This window comes from Cyprinodon tularosa, unplaced genomic scaffold, assembly GCF_016077235.1.
Source record: "Cyprinodon tularosa strain WSP-4 unplaced genomic scaffold, ASM1607723v1 ctg564, whole genome shotgun sequence".
NCBI classification, from domain to species: domain Eukaryota; kingdom Metazoa; phylum Chordata; class Actinopteri; order Cyprinodontiformes; family Cyprinodontidae; genus Cyprinodon; species Cyprinodon tularosa.
Window position 1 is genome coordinate 77,290 of NW_024039301.1, and position 18,318 is coordinate 95,607.

The window sequence follows — 18,318 nt, forward strand, 5'->3', positions numbered from 1 at the left end:
CCTTTACAGGGCACTCAGTGAATTACATTGAAAATCAAAATTTCAAGCCAATAGTGTTCTGGACAAGAACTTAATACCTTTGTAATATTCAAAAAATATGGATATTTTGATGGCAAAAATGTCATAAAAGGAAATGCCAACTTTCCGGAATATATTAAGGAAAATAACAAAAGTGTTTCTATAAGAAATTCATGAAAAATGCTCTGAGAGTGAAAGAAACACATTTTTTTTTTCTTGACATAACCTTTTTTTCCAAGTGAATTTACAGTAGGTAATATCTCATTCAAGGGCTCATCTAATTGATCAAATGCCAAAATAAAATGTACAGCCATGTATGGCTGGATATAGATCTTGTACTTTTAGACCTCACGGAAGGACAAGGGGGACTCCATTTGATCCCTTGCATATTCCTGGAGTATGCAAGGGATCAAAATGGGAACTTGCCCTATAAAGGATTAAGGAAAAAAAGCTGCTTTATAAATGGATATATAAACCCCAATCCTGACCAGACCAATCGATAACATACCATAATATTCTGTCTTATATGTCAAAACTTATTTGTCCTTTTTTCTGCTATAATATTTCAATATTTTTCCTTATATAGTTTACATTTACAAACATTTTGACAACACTTGAGCTTAGAATCCTACGGAAGAGGATTAGGGCCACTGGAAAAAAAAATGTTAACTGAAAAAGTCAGAATTCTGGCTTTTTTTTCTCAAAATTCTGACTTAAATCTCAGAATTCTGACAGCTAACAAACATGTTAGCATCAAGCCGCAGCCATGTCTGTTTTAGAGACTAGCTCTCTTGTTTTAATGACCTTCTGCTCCTCCATTAATGAGGGGACCCCTCGGGCACGTAAAAAGTTGCCTAAGTCCGTCATTTTCCACCAATGTGTCACTGGCCCTCTCAAACAGCTCACATCTTTGTCAGTGAAGCTGAGTGCTCCACATCTCTTCCTTCATGGTGCCCATCTACATTAAGATCCACAATTATTAAAGTCAGAATTCTGAGAAAAAAGTCAGAATTCAGACTTTTCCCATATTAAACTGAAAGAAAATTTAAAAATCAGTTAACTTTTTTTTTTTTCCAATGGCCCTAATCCTCTTCCGTAGCATCCACATCTTAACTCCATAGAAACACATATACATCTTTTTTAATGTGGAGCGTACATGTTTTTTAAAAATAAAGCTGCTTTCTGTAGCAAATTTTAAAATTTTAGTAAATTAGTAAACTAAAGTAAATAGATAAACAATAAAACCAGACTGACATTTGTACCTTTTTCCAAGGCTGAATTAGTTTGGATGGATAATCTTTAGCCAGTAGGGGGCAGTGTGAACCTCCCTACACATGGTGAATGACCCCCTCTCTCTGTGGGCACCACCTCAGCCCAGTGAAGCAGTTCTTGGAGGCTGGGTTTGGCAAAGCAGGGGGCAGATTGGAAGACAAATGATGTCAGATGGATGTCCTATTACACCCCCTTCTCTGCTTACACGCATGCAGACACAGAGCTCTGCAGCCCATCCAATGGAAGGGGTGGTTCCGCAAAGTGATGTCGTGTTGAGGATGGTTTCATTATTTCAGGGTGCGATTATTCAGATGGGTCCGCTCAGCGGCAAGGATAATTGATTCATTATGTTAAAATAAGCAATGCCGCTGTAATGAACACACACAAACACAGGCCCCCAGACAGACACTGACCGGTTACCATAGGAACCGGAGAGGGGAGGTTGCAGATCTGCTCTCGAATACAATGGAAACATCCATGAAGATGGTGAAGTAACGTCTCCAGGAGAAGAACCCTTCATCAAAGAAAAGCAGAGGAGTTCAGTTCGTCTCTCAAACGTCTCTTTTTGGACTATTTCTTTAATATTTCCTGTCATCCATTGGAGGAAGAAGAAGGGTCATCAAGCAGGAGGCTTTTATTCTCCTCCTATAATGTCCTGACACTTGCTTTTCCATCGCACCCACTTCTACCTCATTATAAATACGGTATAATTAGCTTGCAACATTCTTGAATGCATTTAGCTTGCATGACTTTCATAATGGAGGTCAAAACCACCATCAGGCCAGAAAAAAGAGGGAGGGGAGGGACTCTTAAGGATGCTTTCACTAAGGATGAGTTCTCCTGGGTATCAAACCCATAATTGGACAGTGCATGCACTCCTGAACCTTCATACCCCGGGGTCTATAGCTGTTTGATGTGAGAGTCAATTCATCCTATTTGGAAATTAGTCAACCAAAGGAAATGCATGCAAAGTAGGTCTAAATTACCTTTTTTATCAGATCATCAACTTGGATACGAAGATCCCAGGTCACACAGCCATCATCCTTTTACTTCTTTACTTTTTCCATATCGGACCAGGTGTGTTTGGGAAAGCTTTGATATAATTTCTTCTTATAGAATAAGAAAATAAAATAGAGGCAAGGACACAGCGGTGCGGTGTGTCTTAGCCATTCCTGACCTGAGTGGTACCCGTACACCCTGACCAGTGTTGTGTTCAGGCACATACATCTTAGAGGTCAGAGGTGGGACAGGGAAGCGGTAAACCTCTCCATCCTCCCTTCCACACGGTGAAGAATGAGACTGCCGGTGATGGATAACCTTCTGCAGGCAGTGTGTGCACGCACATTGGAGTCACAAATTAAGTCCTAATGATTCTCTTTACAGATCATCACCCTGCTGGGGAGGAGGAAAAGAGAAAAAGATATGCAGGCCTACACCCCCTCCTCCTTTCCTCATGCAGCTCTGCTCAGCGATAATGTTTCCATGGGTATTCCAAAGCTTTGATGGAAGACCAGAGTTTGGGAAATTGAGGGCAACAGACCAGGAAAACGGTTTATATGTGTTAGAAAAGGTGAATAGTATTTAATTTGTCTGGATATAATGGTGAAGATTCTCAGTCATCCAGGACATAGTCATTCCAAAAAAAAAAAAAACCAAACTAGCTTTACCATGCTAGCATATACGCTACTGTTGCTGAGCTAAGCTTAACAAATTAAATATCTTCTTTAAACATTTTACATATTAACATACACATATATTTATAGGCTTTGTAACAGCTGCATTTTGCTGTAACCACATTTCTGTACAGTTAGAAATAATATCTAAACAAAAACTCAGATGAATTTTAGCGAAAAACCAGAGGATCTAATACAAAGATGGCCAACTTAGCGATGTAGTTATTACTCCATAGAATTCTTTTTGAATTAAGATGTATAAAAGATAATGTGGATTTATATGTTGATGTTGAACTAAATAATTAAATGTTTTAACATAAAATTTCAATATATTTCAATACATTTTACTTACTGATTGATTAAATCTAAAAGGTGGATAACTACAATACCTACTTATAATACCTTTATATAAAACCTAGAGATTGTATGTATGTTATGTTTAAATCACATTTTAAATAATCTTTTCTATGACTTTTTTTTTTTAATCCTCACAATCTGAATATTAAAGTGTATTTTAATTTATACATGCTAGTGAACAAGTTTAGATTTTCAAACTTCAGTTCTCGCATTAGTCTTCTAATCTTATCTGGATTGTTTGTCAGGCTAGAGCTTAATACATTTAAATAAAATAATATTCCCCTTTCAAAGTTTACATCCTACAGTAACAAAGGCAGGTTTTTTGCAATTTAAAAAAATAATTTTAAACTTTTAAGTATCCATCAATCCTGAATCCTTTTTTTCTAGTGCAAACTGATAAAGTGGATTAACTTGATTGTAAAATGTCAGATTACTGAAGCATTTTTTTAAATCTATTTATGCATTTAATCTTCATTTGTCCTGCAGTATTCCACATCTTGGTGTGCTGATATTTTCCCACCTTAGGGTGTGATCTGTTTTCAGTTTTCTTGCTCAGGTTGTGGCCAAAATGTGTCACTGACCAAAAGTTTATATGCTGCACTGAAGCAAAATTATTTTTTTAATTGTTTTACTACTGTGCATCATCTCCTCTATTTCTTCCCCACATCTAAACTCCCCTCTGCTTGGTTTTGCAAGCCATTCCAGGAAGCTTCAGTATAATTATCAATCTCTAATCTGACTATATCAAGAAGTTTCAGTAAGTGCAGTGTGAAGAACATATGTGATTGCAGATTAAACCTTGACACAGTAGCCTGTTGTGCTCAAAGTACAGAAGTCCTGTATGAGCGGCACAATTTAAAGCCCACTTATTTTAGAACAGGACATAAAACGATTCTCACCTGACGCTGCTGGTTTCTGGTAGTTTCATAGCAACAACAAAAACAAAGTAAGACATTTCTTTACTGACAAACAAATAAATAGAACAATATTTGTTAACGTTAACTTCCATTCAATCCTATAAATTTTAAAACAAAGCTTAGAGACCACAAACAAATTCAACAATTTAAGCCTAGCTGAAGAGGGTTTGCTTCTAAACTCTGCTGCTGTGAAGTACTTGTAATTGAAATGTTTCGCTGAAAGGCTCACTTATGTCCGTTTCACATGCGCTTTTATTTTTGATGTCTGTTTGATAAGTGCTTTTGAAACAGATATTTTGGATGTCTGTTTCATATGTACTTTTATTTTTGATGTCTGTTTAATATGTTTTTTTTTAATATCTGTTTACCATGTGCTTTTATTTTTGATGTCTGTTTCATATGTGCTTTTATTTTTGATGTCCATGTCATATGTGCTTTTATTTTTGATGTGTGTTTAATATGTGCTTTTATTTTGGATGTCTGCTTCATATGTGTTTTTATTTTTGATGTCCATGTCATATGTGCCTTTATTTTTTATGTGTGTTTAATATGTGCTTTTGATGTATGTTTCATATGTGCTTTTATTTTTAACTTCAGTTTCACATGTGCTTTTATTTTTGATGTCCGTTAAATATGTGCTCTTATTTTTGATGTACGTTAAATATTTGCTTTTATTTTTGATGTATGTTTCATATGTGCTTTTATTTTTAACTTCAGTTTCACATGTGCTTTTATTTTTGATGTCCGTTTAATATGTGCTCTTATTTTTGATGTACGTTAAATATTTGCTTTTATTTTTGATGTATGTTTCATATGTGCTTTTATTTTTGATGTGTGTTTAATATGTGCTTTTGATGTATGTTTCATATGTGCTTTTATTTTTAACTTCAGTTTCACATGTGCTTTTATTTTTATAGTCCGTTAAATATGTGCTCTTATTTTTGATGTACGTTAAATATTTGCTTTTATTTTTGATGTATGTTTCATATGTGCTTTTATTTTTGATGTCCATGTCATATGTGCTTTTATTTTTGATGTGTGTTTAATATGTGCTTTTATTTTGGATGTCTGCTTCATATGTGTTTTTATTTTTGATGTCCATGTCATATGTGCCTTTATTTTTTATGTGTGTTTAATATGTGCTTTTGATGTATGTTTCATATGTGCTTTTATTTTTAACTTCAGTTTCACATGTGCTTTTATTTTTTATGTCCGTTTAATATGTGCTGTTATTTTTGATGTACGTTAAATATTTGCTTTTATTTTTGATGTATGTTTCATATGTGCTTTTATTTTTGACTTCTGTTTCATATGTGCTTTTATTTTTGATGTATGTTTCATATGTGCTTTTGTTTTTGATGAGTGTTCCATATGTGCTTTTATTTTTGATGTCCATTTAATATGTGCTTTTATTTTTGACGTGTTTTTCATATCTGCTTTTATTTTTTATGTCCATTTAATATGTGATTTTATTTTTTATGTGTGTTTCATATGTGCTTTTATTTTTATGTGTGTTTCATATGTGCTTTTATTTTTTGTTTTTGATTTCTGTTTCCTCTCTCTTACTCCGTGACAGGAGCCCTCTGTTACTCTTTGTTAACGGAGTACTTAGGGGTAAAGTCATATTGGTGCAGGATGGTGTACTAATACTACTGGAAACTAATTATTTGAAAACTGCTGAATTCTAACTAAGGCTTATGCTGAAATTTCTTTAATTTTTATAAATCTTTAAATGCCTTTCTAAAAGGCATTTTCAATTTACCTGGATGTCTTTTCATAAAATGTGTTTATCTGAAACATTTAAGGTAAACTGCTGTGAGGCAAATTCTTTTTCTCAGCACTAGATATAAACATTTGCTCATAAATTTTACCTTAAAACGCACTTAAAAAAAAAAGCTCAACTACCTTTTCTATCTCATGTGACCATATGTATGGAGGACCAATCCTGCCATTATTGAATATAAATACAGAAATAAATGAAGGAATTTATTGTGTAAAACCTGGGTGAATAAGTAGCTAATAATATAAATTTGTGTTTAATTAAAAGACACAACATAATAAAAACAAGATATGTATTCAACAATTGATCAATGAATAATCTAAAAGTAGAAATGCCAACTTCAGCTTTTATTTTTACTTATCACTTTGATTTTAAGCTTACTTTTATAACCCACTCATTTTTTGTTATACATTTCTCTTGAAGTCTTTTTTTCCTTCTGGGTCCTTTTCTAAGTCCTTCATTTATTTCTGTATGTATGTTTAATTTTGGCATATTTAGTGTTCCATAATTATCTTAGCTACCAAAATAGCATTCAGGGCTAAAATGAAGCGGTAGCAGACTAAAAGGAAAACTTGTTTTCAATCGTTTTTTTATGCTGCCTTGTGGGAGTGGTTCTCATCTCCCAGCTTCATTTTCTGAAAAACAAAAAGCTGATTTCCTCAAAGGAACATTTTCCAAGGGGAACCGCAGGGCAACGTATTATTTGTGGGTAGTAAGATTATTGAATGCACACACATCGTATTTTAAGGTGTCCATAGATGTGTCCAGGAGGCTCAAAAAGTCCCCAAATAGACCAGATAATTCCGATTTATGTTGAAGCACCAGTGTGTTTTAATAGTCTTACATTTTCTTATCCACCACAGGACTGGCACCAGTGGCTCCATCTTGTATTGTGTCTTTCACTCATGCTGTACTGACCATGATAGGCCTTGAGGGTGGATATGAAAAGAGCAACGTCATAAAAGGTCAGTGCTGATAAAATATCGATAGATGCAATGAATAAGCCCCCCAAAAAGAAAATTTGTCCTATCAATAAAAGCAGAAATAAAGGTTCAAGAAAACTTATTTTATAATTAAAAGATTTACATAACTATCCAACGAGGAGATTATATAAATGGATCCCTGTATAATTCATCAGTGTGAATTCCTCAGCTTCTGCCATCCACAGTCTTATCTAACATTTTCATGTTAGCCTGGGTCAAGCTGGAAAAGACGAAGGGACAGATGGAAACAGAGATCCCAACTGAATGAATGTGATTAAACTTAATCTACGGCCCACTGAGTTCTCAAAGAAGAGGCAACATGTTTGTTTATGGAAATGTAAGCTGGACACGTAAAAAAAAAAAAAAAATCTACCACATAAAGGCTTTAAAAGAAGTAATTCAATCCATGATCTTTTTATACTTTTAAAAAACTACAGACAACATACATATAACCTTCCTATGTGTTTGAATCTTTAATAATTTAACTTTATTAATCTCAAACTGCAGAAGTTCACTTTCTGCATTTAGCCCGTGCCCTTGGGGAGCAGATGGCTGCCATTGTGCGGCACCTTGGAAGCAAGGTGGAGTTAAAGGGACCCAGAGTTGCAGTCTGTAGGGGTGGTGCTTGAACTCAGAACCTCTGGATTCCAAGTGTAACGGCCCAACCACTAGGCCTCCACTCCCAATAATATTTGATTCTCAGGAGCTTCATGCTTGTTTGCACATTCCTATACTGTACACGACTTGCAGAGTATAAATTGGTTAGCCATCTAGCTTTGCACATGTTGATGTCATGATGGGTTTAAGTGATCTGACCCACATGCAGAGAACCACTTAGAGACCAAGGGAAAAAGTTTAACAGGTTTATTAAATGTAGATGAATAACAGAAGTTGGACCTGGAACTCAGTGGACTGGTGAACTGGAACAGGAAAATCTGAAGGGGAGATCACAGTGATCAGTTCAGGGACTGTAGGAAATTTGACTGAGGCTTGAATATTTCTGGAGTGGGACTCACGTTTGAGGGAGCTCTTGTCAATCCTTGAATCCAGCTTGTGGGGGTTAATCCAGAGAAGAGGGAACTCGTTGGAGGGAGGACAGATAGACAAGCGTTGGACCCAGAGGAGTAAAGGAGCGGACTGTCACTTGGATTTCCGATGAGGACTTGAACGGATCATGTGGAGGTTTTGCCCTGCTCAGTGTATTCTCAGTTAATCCTTCCAGGGGGAGAAGGTCCAGGTATCCAGTTACTCAGGAAGGCTTCCTGCCGAAGAGCAAAGACAAAAACTTGATAAGACTCAGAGAAACAAAGCTTAGGTTAGACTCTTCTAATCTCAGCTTGGCTAGAGTACCCCAAACTGGCAAACACTCTGGCGTCAAGGTCTTCTTCTTCTTCTTGTAGAATTTATTGGCGGTTGGCAAACAACTATATGGTGCATTACCGCCACCAACCAGTCAGGAGTGTGGAACAGGATAAACATGCTCAAACTATATTCTTTTCGCTAAACCTGTTACCAGTAAATAATGAAACATAATTCTATCACTTAAATCGTAAGTGCTTCTCCTTAAAATATTTATTAGACAATACTGCTCTTTTTCCTTTTCAAGACTCCTGGCGTCCAGGTAGTGACAGCCCACTGCTCAAATACTCCTCCAGTAATGATCCAACGAGCCGCAGCTGTGCAGGGAGGCCCAACGAGGACAGAGCACCACCTGGTGGTGGAGGGAGAAAAAAAACAACCCACCCAAACTGGATTCCTAACTTGACTGTGGAGGAACTCTGGGCGCTCCTTGTTGCAGAATTTTTAAATTCAGCCTCACAGGTTTGTTTTTTTTAAACTGAATGGCTAGTTTATTGTCAAACCATTTGAGTCCTGCAGTGCTTCAGTGTTCCCTCACGAACTCCTACATGATTTCTGTATGTACTCTTGGAGTAATTCTCTTAGTAAACGTTTAAACAGAGTTTATGGATAAAGTATATCTCAAAGACAAACACAAGAAGCACTGTGCAACATGAATCACATTTAAGTTTTTCATGGTAAGAGGAAACGCAAAAAACAAAACAAAAAACAGTAGAATTGTGACTTGAAGCCTGGTAGAGCAAAACAACTTTCAGTTGGTTTTTGAAAACCTCCACTTTCACCAGATTTGTAGTGGTAGGCAACTCTTCTGGGAGGGTTCACCACTGTTAAATGCTTTACTCCATTTGTGGATGATGGCTCTGACTGTGGTTCGCTGGAGACCCAAAGCCTTTAAAATTGTAACCCTTTGATGTCAGTGACTCTGTTTCTCATCTTTTCTTTAAATTCTGTATAAGGAGGCATTGTGTTGTGCCTTTTAAATGTATTTTATTTAAAATGAAAATTTATATTTTCACACATATATATATATATATATATATATATATATAGATGAGGCTAACTCATTTATATATTAATAATTTGAAAACAGGGACTCCTGCATGAAAGATCACACTACTTTATAATTAAAGGTTTGCGGTAGAGACGCATCTGGAAAAGTGCGGCACATACAAAAAAGAAATCCGATTTTTAAAAACTCCTTTATACATTTTAATTTGCATGAAATAAAACATACTCCTGGACTACCAAATACATTTTAGAATGCAAAGTGGTGTAGATACCTTGGAGGGACCCCCGACAACCATGGCAACTGTGATCAGTAAGGCAAAAAAAGCAAGATTCAATGACTAAAATAAGTGTTGGTGTCTGAGGCAAGCCATAAATTCCTATTTGGCACTCAATTCTTCAATATAAGAAAAAAATAATGAATAGATTAAAAAAAGATGGCGTACCTGAAGGTCAAAATGTTAACAAAACAGGAATTAAATTCAAGGTGCGTTATCAGACCTGTCAGCCGGCTCACTTTGAAATACTGAGTTTACAAAAAATAGTGTAGTACAAACTTAAACTGGTACCAGCAACACATGGATCCTTGTTTCTCTCTCTAATAAGCCCTGACATGATAATATTACAACGAGGCAATATGATCTTAAAACTCTTTCCATCTAACTACCATAGAAGCGAAACAGTTGCCTGCTCATTTCATTCACCTGTCTAGCTCTGCCCTGTTTCTCATCATTGCTCATCTGATCCACCTACTCCTGCTTCTATTTAAACTCCTTTGTCCCCTTCGTCAGTGCCAAATTATCCTTGAGCTTTTAGAGTAGGGAGTTTTTGAGCGTTACTTATGTTTGCCTAATCCTGACCTTTTTCTGTATTCAGACTTTTGAGCCTGCCTGCCTCTGTCTGATCTGTTTGCCTGGGCTGTCTCTGGACTCCTGTTGGATTCTTCTGTGGACTGAACCTGGATCTGCGTCTTTACTGTGGATTATCCTGCCTTTCTTTGTCTGCTCAGGTCTGATCTCCTGTCAGTTCTGCAGCCGTCTAGGCTTCTGTGTCCGGAACTCTATTGCAGTGTCCCCTGCGTCTTTTCAGCCGCCCGGCTGGAATCTTCCTCATTCGCTGGGCACAGACTGAACTGTCAAACCAGGTTTACTCACGCGTTCATAATCATCCCCCGTCAGATTATCGTGGTCACTTTCTTGTGTTTCTCTCCTTTAGCCGTTCCTGTGACAGACGCCCTAGCCACTGCTTCTGCAGATCCGTCCATGCAATAAACGATTTTTTAAAGTTATTCCATTGTCTGTCTTCACTGAATTCTGAGTTCTACTCTCTTAGGCTACGTTCACACTGCAGCCTGAAGTGACCCAAATCCAATCTTTTTGCCCATATGCGACCTGGATCTGATCTTTTCATGGCATTCTTAACAACGATCCGATTTCTTCAAATTCGACCCAGGCCAATTGGCAATGTGGTCCTGAATCCCATAGGAATCTGATCTTTTCAAATGCTACCCGAGTCTGAATTGCAAGGTCGCATTCACCCGACCTGAACGTCATTAATAACCGACAAAGGTCACTATTCTGGGTCTTGCTACGCAGAGGCCGCAAGAAAAACAACAACCATAGCAGATGATGATGCTGAGAGCAGTATTTATGTTTAACCATATTGAAAAGATTGAGTTTTTATGGTTGGGAAAGATTGCTAGATGCGCAGCGGCACTACCATCCATGTTTACTTCCGGAAAAAAAGAGCACGCTGGCCTGTGACGTCATTGCATCCTCTACTGCACGTGCGGGACACTTCACACAGGAGATCACATACAAGTCTCATATATTTGGAAATACGAATGGCAACGCCAAAAATCTGTTTTCACAAAAAAAATCGGAATTGAGCATCAAGGCCTACAGTGTGAACATTGCCTTAGCCTCGAAGGTTGCCATTGTTCCACAAATGCTTGCAAATGTACACAGCTGTTCATGGATATATTTGATTGCTCACACACGGATGCTCATTTTCATTTGCACTTGTAAAACAGAGACATATCAAAAATGCATATCAGATATGCTCCATCCTTTTTTCATTTAAAATACATTTGGTTTGATGCTCCTTGGGTTCAAAAACCCCAGAATGGAGTCATATTTCCAAACCTTTTCTTGAGTTTTAGTTGTTTTTCATGCGTTATTGTTGATATGAGCTGCCAGACATTTTTACTTGACATCAAAATTCACGCAACCTTCATTTGTATACGCACGCAAAACATTAGCTGTTGCATGGTTTCTACACAAGGTTTCAGAACTCTCTTAATCCCATTATAAATTAACAAAGGTGAATTGGATAGTGCTTAATGAAATTTCTCTTAGGGTCTTTTTAGGAACTTGTGTCAAAAACTGCAACAAAAGTTAGCAAATCTGGAATAAAATGAGTTATGCTATGTAGAAAACCCATTGTGCTTCACAGAAGTTTAAAGAGAGTTTTATCTTGATATATTTTTAGGATGTCTGCATGGAAGAAAAACATTTCATAATTTGTATTATAGTCAGGGTTTTGGTTCTGTTTAATTTTTCTTTTTCAGTTTTAATTGGTTTCATTTCCATTTTACGTTACTCTAGTTGTTTTTGGTTATATTTTTTGAGTTCTTATGTATTTCTTGTTTACCCTGTGTTGCCTCCTTGTGTCAGTCTCCTTCCCCTTGTTCCCTTCTAGATGCTTCCATCCACACCTGTTCCTTGTCAGCTCATTAGTCCAGTCTTTGTTCTCTCTCCCATATATACTCTCCCTGTGCAGCTTCTCAGTGCTGGTTTCTCGTCATTTCTTGATTCTTTTGTGTGTTTTCCCTGACATCTTCTAGTTTTTGGTTTTCTGTATTGTTATTTTTGGATTTTTGCCTCAGTTGCCACGTTTTTATCAAATCTGCAAGAACCCATCTCTGCTTCCTCATTTCTACATTTGGGTCTTCCATAAACTTCCACCAAACCCTGACAATTCTATATACATTTTATTTGTAGTTCATGCTAACAAATGTGATAATGGATAAAAAGCAAACGAAGCCTGGAGTGAAATACTTTATTAACTTTAGGACATTATTTGGAATGACGCGACATGGAAAAGTTGTGAAGCGACCATAATGACAATTGCAACAATAAACAAGTAGTCTGACGAATTAGAGTAACTGCTTGCATTTGTTTGAGGAACCCCATACATTCAACTACAGAGTTGGAAAATAAGTTAACACAGGAATGCATTTAACATAATTTTTCTGGGGGATTCTTTCCCCATTCGATTAGGAATCTTAATGCACTACTGAAAAAAGCCAGTGGTTTAGGATTACCAGGAGCAAAAAATATTATTTTAAGCTCAGGAATTCTTTGTGGTCCCTGTTATCTTTCAGTTGTGTGTTTACATTCTGTACTAGATGCAGTATAACTGCAGAGGTTTTAAACTGAATAAAGTGTTGGCCTAGTGGTTAGAGCAGTGTGCTTGTGCTCTGAGAAGGTTGCAAGCATCTGGATCGATCCCCACAACCTGCAATCTGGGTTCTCTTTCAACATTCGTTTCGGTATCTCACTATGGGACACGCCCCCCAGCGCTGTCTCCAGAAGCACTATAACATTACGCCAGCCCTGACTGGCTCACAGAGGTGACGTCTGCTACTGGGGAGGGACTTATCCCCAGTATAGAAACAGACGTCACGCTGGTGATCCTCAGTCTAAAACCTCTTCTCGCTCCCAGAAGCTTACTCGGACGGCTAATACAGCAAGTATTGAGCTAGCATAACTGTTCACAGAGCGAGCTAACAACTCGGTCAACGAACGCTACTCAGTACAGTATTCGGCTGTTCCGAGTTCCCTTTCCACTGCTGGCCTGTCACCAAACAGCAGCAGCGGCAACTAGTCACCAAACTAGCTGCTTTCTAATCTTCGGAGCTTACGAGGCAGCTTGAACTTGTTCTCGCCATGGACAAGGGCAAGCCACCTGCTAGAGCTTGCACATGCGGCAGCCTTATAGCTGGGGCAGACACCCACCCTGTCTGCGCTTCGTGCCTGGGGCTGCAACATGCCCGGGACGGAATAACGTCGCCAGCTAGCTGTGAGCACTGTGCTCGGCTCTCCCTCAAATCTCGTCGGCGCAGGCTAGCGCGCCAAGCTAGCCTGTCGGAGGTGGACCCTGTGATGGAGGTAGCCAACCCCCCACCACCAGTGCTCACTGTCACCGAAGAGGGAGAGCCCCTATTCACCGGACCCAGTTGGGCGGACCAGCTCGACGCTGTCGCGCCACTAACTGACCCGGAGGAAGATGAGGCCGCCCTCCCGGATCTTTGCGACCCTGCGGGCGCAGAATCCGACTCGGAGGTGGAATCCGTTAGCCTCGGGTCTGACGACTACGAGCAGGACTGCGGGCCTTTCATCATCCCACTGGCTGCAAAGCCAGTGGAGGTGGGTGACACTCGCAGCGGCTCCCCAAACCCGTCTGCGATGGACCTACACGATGTCTGTAGAAGAGCGGCTGTAAAGCTAGGCATTGAATGGCCTGAGACCTTCACGGAGACCACCACATCCCGGTATGAAGGGAAAAGGCTCCCCAAGGCCAAATCTTCCACCAGGCAGCTCCTGCCGGTTTTTCCGGAGTGCATTGAAGAAGCGACCCGGTCCTGGTCCAAACCTCTCACCGCTAAGAACCCCGTCCTGGGAGGGTCAGCGCTGGATTGGGTTGGCATGGAGGACAGCGGCTTCTCACATTTACCTCCTGTGGAACCGCTGCTTGCTTCTCACCTGCACCCATCACAGAAACCTGCAGTGGCAGCGGCAGGACCCGCTTTCCCTTTCAAAGCAGATTCCTTTCAATCCGCTCTGAATGATAAGAGCTACAAGGCGGTGGCTGCATCGGTGAAGGCGCTTAACGCTTCATCTCTCCTTCTCGCTTACCAAGCAGAGCTACAGGAGCAGATGACGGGGGCACCGAGCGAAAGTCTGTGGGAAGAAGTGTGCGTGGTGACAGACCTATGCCTTCGCCTCCACAGAAGCGCTGTCTAGGCCTCCGGAAGAGCCATGGCCCTGATGGTCACCCAAGAGAGGGCCAGGTGGCTCAACCTGTCCAGCCTGTCACAGAGAGAGAAAAACCATCTCCTCGACACACCGGTGGACCCGAAGGGATTGTTCGGTCCTACCGTTGCGGCCATGCAAAAGCGCTGTGAGGAGAAAAAGAGAGAAGGCGAAGCATGAGGCCACAAGGTGGAGCCCTCGCTCCACGTTTGGCACAACCGGCCGCTATCTCTGCAAAAGAGGAAGCGGATTCAGGGCAGCCGCGGATGAACACCACAGCTGTGCTGCAGCTCCCTCAGCTAGTACCGCCAAGAGCTCGGTCAGGAACACACCTTGGCCCACTAGCCGGCAAAAGCCAGCTGTGGCGAGCGTGCGGGGCATCGGACTGGGTAATAAAGACTGTGTCCAGAGGATACAGGCTCCAGTTTGCCGCAGCCCCACCCCGTTTCAGGGGCATAGTACAATCTCATGCTCGGGGGGAACATGCACACATCTTGCAGGAGGAGATAATTTCCCTGCAGAACAAAAACGGAATCCGGCTGCTTTCCCAGGAGGAAAGCGAGGAGGGATTTTACTCCAGGTACTTCCTCGTCCCGAAAAAGGACAGGGGCCTGCGACCTATATTGGATCTGCGAGCTCTGAACACATATCTGAGAAAGTATACGTTCAGGATGCTGACCCAAGCAGCTCTGATACGGTTTGTTCGCCACGGAGACTGGTTTATCTCCGTCGATTTAAAAGACGCGTACTTTCACATCCCTATATACCCTCCTCACAGGAAATATCTCAGGTTTGCATTTCAGGGAAAGATGAACGAGTATCTCGTACTTCCCTTTGGCCTGTCGCTCAGCCCACGGGTGTTTGTAAAATGCACAGAGGCTGCAGTCGCTCCTCTGAGGGAGAAAGGCGTACGCCTGGCAACTTATATAGACGACTGGCTTATTGCAGCTCAGTCCCCAGCGGAGCTCATGACGCACACAGAGATGCTTACGTCTCATCTGGCGGCTCTAGGTTTCTCGATAAACCGGGAAAAGAGCATTCTAACCCCGGTGCAAACAATCACTTTTATTGGTCTGTCCTTGAACTCCAACGAGTTCAGAGCGCGCCTTTCGGTGGAAAGAGAGGAAGCCTTTCGGGCTTGTCTGGCACTCTTTTGCAGAGGCGCGCATGTGAAACTCAGGCTCTGCCACAGACTGTTGGGTCTGATGGTGTCAGCGCTGGCCGTCATCCAGTTAGGCCTTTTGCATATGCGCCCTTTTCAACGCTGGGTTGCGTCCCTTCGGCTGAACCCGGTCCGACACGCTCACCGCAAGGTGATGATTTCTCCAACATGCGCACGAGCTTTGAGCCCGTGGAAAAGCCCCACATTTCTCAATACCGGGGTTATCATGGGAACCATCCAAACAAGGAAGGCTGGGGTGCCACGCACGAGGGCAGGATGGTGAATGGCACATGGAGCTCTCTGACACAGACAGCTCACATAAATTGTCTGGAGCTTCTGGCCGTGATGCTGGCACTAAGACACTTTCTGCCCTTCATCAGAGGGCACCATGTTTTAGTGAGGACAGACAATACAACGGTGGTCGCTTACATCAACAGACAGGGTGGTCTGCGCTCTCATCAGTTACACACGCTGGCACACAGACTGATAGTCTGGATCAGCTCACGCCTGCTGTCACTAAGAGCGATCCATGTACCAGGAGTCATGAACAGGGGCGCAGACTTGCTATCAAGAGGCAATCCCCGCTACAGGGAGTGGAAACTCCACAGCGAGGTTGTAGCTCAAATTTGGGAGAGATACGGCCATGCGGAGGTTGACCTCTTTGCATCAGAGGAGAATGCTCACTGTCCAAGGTTTTTTTCCCTGACCAGAGAAGATGCTCCCCTGGGACTGGATGCACTGGCACACAAGTGGCCACAGGCTCTACTGTATGCCTTTCCCCCACTGGAGCTCATTACTCCTACACTCGCCAGAGTACGGGCGGGGAAACATGTACTCATTCTTATAGCACCCGTTGGGCGGGGAAACACTGGCTAGCAGAGATCTTCCAGTCACTGTACACTCAAAAAAAGCAAACTGGGTGTCTGTTACCTTATCTTATGTCTAACATGTAGCTTCTACTATATAAAATCATGTTTTGTGGTTGAACAGTTTTAAATCATGTAGATTTAGCATAAAATGCAACAACTTAAATTTTACTTGAATAATTTATGTTAAAACAACCTAATTCTAATGGGTTAAGATTGCAAATCAATAACACTCCAAAGCAGTAGGTGGCAGTAATGAGCACATTCCCCTCTCTTGAAGGCCACGGTCAAAGGTGAGTGAGTCCCCGACTCTGGCTGGCAGAAGGAGTAGACATTTTGAAAAGAAATTTCAAGTGTGGAAGAAGGTAAGTTTAATCTTTTATCATCCATCGAACAGAAAACAATACGGCAGCAGACATGTTATAGACAGTTAGTTATTGTCCTCTTTTGTATTTTGGATTATTTATTTGTTACTGGGCGTTTTATTAGAGTGCATTAATATATCACACTGTCGCCATGCTCATAGCTAACTAAGCTTACAAGCTAGCATCCTGAGGTCGACGGCATGGTTGACAACGCGTGCGGATTCATTTACAAAATGAGCTAAGAGCTGATGCAGGCATGGCTGGTGGGGGATAATTGCCTGCGTTTGGTGAATGTAGCTGCAGCTAAAAGGCTCCAGTCACATAGGCTACATTAATAATAATAGTGGTGATGAATTTCCCCCCAATCCGAATCTTGGCTTCACGTGGAGTCCGCAGAAAGCTCGGCACTTAACAGTCATTAGCTCTAAGTTTGGAAACTACCACGGCATCTCGGCACCTTGGCGGGGTTTCTATGTCAACTCCACGTAGCATTAGCTCATCCAGCTACTAACATCAACACAGTAGTTCTTCGCACTATGGAGCTTTCCACAGTCAGATTTTATTCACTTTGTTGACGAGGGAACAAATGTGTGCTACCATAAATGTACTGTTGTGCTGTAGCCCAGCTAGGAAAGCAAATCGTTACCATATTTCAAATGAAAAAGCATTTTCAGAAATGCTTTTTCATTTTAAGAATGTGGCTGCATTGTTTGACTCATAAATGAAATTAGTAATCAATCATCCTGTTTGCATTTTAAATTTCTTCTTTAATGCTTCTCATCATTTTACTTAATTAAAATAAAAAAGAAAAATACATTTGAGATTTATTTTTTGAAAATGTACCCCAGAAAATACATACCAAAAATAAAATTGAAATGTAAATTTTGAAAATGAAAAAGTATTTTCAGAAATGCTTTTTCATTTTAGGAATGTGATTGCATTGTTTGCCTCATAAATTAAATTAGTAATTAATCATCCTATTTCCATCTTGAATAAATGCACAGCACTATTTAACTTTGATTGAAATATGTACAGTGTGATTTATATCAGCCAACAAAATGTGGGCTAGCCTTGGAAATAACTTGTAAGCTGATTTAGGATTTGGTGGTAGATGACAATTGTTAAACTAGTCGGTCATTTCAATGCTATGATAGTTAAATTTACTTTTGTGTACCCTTTCTGTTTAAGCTAACTGCTGAATTTAAGAGGATTACAACCATCAGTTTGCTGTCAAAGTTCTTCTCCCAGCTGGATGCTCATTCTTCAAACTTGATGAGGGGGTTTGGCAAGAAAGAAATTTTTTCTGTGAAGAACACAGATTGTGGGAGCAGTGAAGCTGCAGTGATGGAGACGACATTTGGAATATTTGTCATTCGCAAGGAAGGTGCAGAGCCAGGTGATGGACCGGAAGATGTAGGTATAGTTCTGGATGGGCTCGGAAACGTGCCACTTGCTGTGGTCATGTTGTTTGCGCTTGTATATGCGCTTAACCTCAGCTACCCGCCAGAGCTCAGATACACCTTTG

General features: G+C 40.5%; 1 pseudogene; it reads left to right on the forward strand.

Moving 5' to 3' along the window:
• Window positions 1–14,576: 14,576 nt before the first annotated feature.
• Window positions 14,577–16,515, forward strand: LOC119796979 (annotated as a pseudogene).
• Window positions 16,516–18,318: the final 1,803 nt, after the last annotated feature.